A 3,337-nucleotide genomic window follows, 5' to 3' on the forward strand; every position below is an offset into this window, starting at 1 on the left:
TTCTCAGTTGCCTCGATAGTAAATGCCCTTTTGTGTCCTTCAAACATAAAGGCCAGAGAGACTACTAAGGACCTACTGGATGCCAGGCCTGGGATTGTTCTAACAGCACCATATTTCAGGTACAATCATGCTATCCTCATGACTTCCCCCAAAGAAATAAAGAGTTTTAAGAACATTAGCAAGAATTTCCCTTGAATTTATCATGAATCTAGCTGAAGCTACATACTGGTTCCTCCATCTATTTCCTTCCTCTGTGGGAAAGGCTCAATGTTGTGTGTGTCCCAGTAAACTTGACAGGTCACCCCAACAAAAGAAGGCCAGGAATATCAAGTGACACTTAGAGTTTCTTTGGAAGTCACCACTGTGTTCTCAGTTGCCTAGATAGTAAATGCCCTTTTGTGTCCTTCAAACATAAAGGCCAGAGAGACTACTAAGGACCTACTGGATGCCAGGCCTGGGATTGTTCTAACAGCACCATATTTCAGGTACAATCATGCTATCCTCATGACTTCCCCCAAAGAAATAAAGAGTTTTAAGAACATTAGCAAGAATTTCCCTTGAATTTATCATGAATCTAGCTGAAGCTACATACTGGTTCCTCCATCTATTTCCTTCCTCTGTGGGAAAGGCTCAATGTTGTGTGTGTCCCAGTAAACTTGACAGGTCACCCCAACAGAATTATGTGAATCCCTGAGATTTTTTGGACAAGGTGCCCAAGTTCTGTTACATCTCTGACATAACCAATATTTGGAGCAAAGCTCATTGTTAGCATCACTTTCTTTCCAGCACTTGAATCCTTCCATATATTATCCTCTTTATCCCAAAATTACAGTGAACAAAAAACTATAGAGTTGAGCATATTATCCTAAAATACCATCTTCAAGAGGTCCCAGCATCCTGGCCTCTCTGACTCATATCCAGGGATTGGAGAAATAGTACAATGGTTGACTTGTATGCAACCAACCTGGATTCAATCCCTGAGCCCCATTGCCCCCCCCCTAAGCATTTCCAGGAGCAATCCATGAAACTGGTAAAGCCAGGATCACTACCATATATAATCCATCATCCTCCACTCCCCAAAAAAGATTCAAGTCCATCAGGGATTACACGTATGTGATCAAATCATTAGCCCTAAATCGGTTCTGGAATCTAAGCATGTGTCCAGTGGTGGAATAGATAAGGATCCTGGTAGTGCCAAAGTCCTAGAAGTTTCCAGACAAATAATGTGGGATAGTTACTTTTGTGTATCAAGTTTCCTGGGTCTTAATGCCCAAACAGATTAAGATCCTTGCCTAGGCTTCAACACTACATTATTCTGGATGTTTCTGTGGGGAGATTTGAATGAGATTATCATTAGGTGGATCTCACCTAATAGCCTAGAGGCTTGAATAAAACCAAAGATGAACTCCCACCAGCAAGAGTAAATCCTGGCAGGAAGATAGTAGGCGAGCACTGCAGCCTCAATTTCCATCTTCATTCCTCATGTTTAGGACTCTCCTACTTCATTCTACAAGCCAGACCCTTAAGGTCCATGTCTTCATGCTGGCATTTGTCTGTACCTCAGTAGAACTTGGCAGGGAATGAAGCAAGGGGTGTTTAAGGGAGTGGGAATTTTATGTTGTAAAGGTCCAGAGGCAAGAAGTTGCATAGGCAAGTGTGGAGCCACTACAAATTGCTCCATCTGTTTTTTGAGTCCAGTGCTATAGCCTGGGTTCACTGATAGGCCTGATTGTTCAATGCTCTGCTCACACAAATTCACTTCTAGGAATCCACTTAATCATCCCAGAGTTCATCTGTGAAGAGCACAGATGACTCGCCTTTTCCTGAAATAATGACACAACCACTGGATTTTCATCTGGGAAGCTGAAGAAAACCACATCCAACAGTGCTTCTAGGTCATGCCAGGCAGAGCCAGGATTTCAACCAAGACCAGGTCACATGCTAGGCAGGTACCATATCCTTTCCACTATCTCTCTAGCCCACCCACTGTAAAAATGTATCTGCATCTCAGCTGAGGCAGGTCCTTCAGCTTCAATTGAAAAGTAGGAACCACCTGACACTATCTCTTTTCTTTTCTTTCTTTTCTTTGCTTATTTGTTGCTTATTTTCCTTTACTTAGAGAAGTCAACCATAGTCAATTAATGCCAGAGCAGAAAGGGAATCTGACAAAAGTTTTCTTCTTATAAAAGATAGGCTTGCCTCTCCCTTTTCTTGCCTAAACTTTAACACTGGCATCTCTGGTGGGAGGTAAATCCATCAAGATTTTCCTAAAACATAAAGCCTCCAGGGTATGTGAAATTCAGTTCAAAGGTAGTGTGCTTTGTGGGGGGGGGGGGCTTTTCTCCTGCACCCCCAATCAAGAGACTCCTAGAGACAGATATGTCCTGATTATATTAACTTCCAATCAAGAGGCATGGCTTTTTTCTCTCTTCCTCTCTTTCTGTTCTTTCTTTCTTCCTTCCTTCCTTCCTTTCTTCCTTCCTTCCTTTCTTTCTTTCTTTCTTTCTTTCTTTCTTTCTTTCTTTCTTTCTTTCTTTCTTTCTTTCTTTCTTTCTTTCTTTCTTCCTTCCTTCCTTCCTTTCTTTTTCTCTTTCTTTTTCTCTTTCTTTCTTTCTTTCTTTCTTCTTTCTTCCTTTTTTTCTCTCTCTCAAAAGCACACATTATACACACACTCTCAGGCCATGAATAAGAGCTGAGAAGTCCATGACTACTCTAAAAATGTCTGCAAAATTATGAACACACATACAAATGCCTCATGAAAGAGTCTGCAGTTTTTGTGCCATTCTGCAAGAATTCTATAGCCCACATCCATGCAAACAGCAAGCAAAAAATGATATATATGAACTTGAGTGGGGTCAAAAAGGAAGTATTTGCATTTTAATGGGGTTAGAGGAAGGATATGCACTTGAGAGAGGTCATAAACGAAGAATGTGCTCTTGAATTGGGGTCAGAGATAAAGAATATGCACTTGAGAAGGGTCAGAGTGGAAGAATGAGCATTTGAGTCAGGTCAGAGAAAAAAGACATTCACTTGAGGAGAGTCAGAGAGGAAGGATATGCATTTGAGCAGGGATGCACTGGAGTTGCTTGCATTTGGATACAAAAGGACAGACTAGACCCACAAGGCTATGACCTAGCTTGATTGCTACAACTTAATGGCTTTCTAGGAAAGACCATAAACACTGAGTCTCAATTTCCTACAGCTTTTTTCATTTTTTTCTCGCTGTGTCTTTTCTCAAACAACTTCATCAAATGAGCAAGGAGCCTCCTCCCTGCTCAGACAACCTCCAAATCAAGCTGGGGCTGGGCCCCAGAAGAAGCTGAAACCAACCGTGCTC

This window comes from Suncus etruscus, chromosome 11 (genome assembly GCF_024139225.1).
Source record: "Suncus etruscus isolate mSunEtr1 chromosome 11, mSunEtr1.pri.cur, whole genome shotgun sequence".
Classification (NCBI taxonomy): Eukaryota; Metazoa; Chordata; class Mammalia; order Eulipotyphla; family Soricidae; genus Suncus; species Suncus etruscus.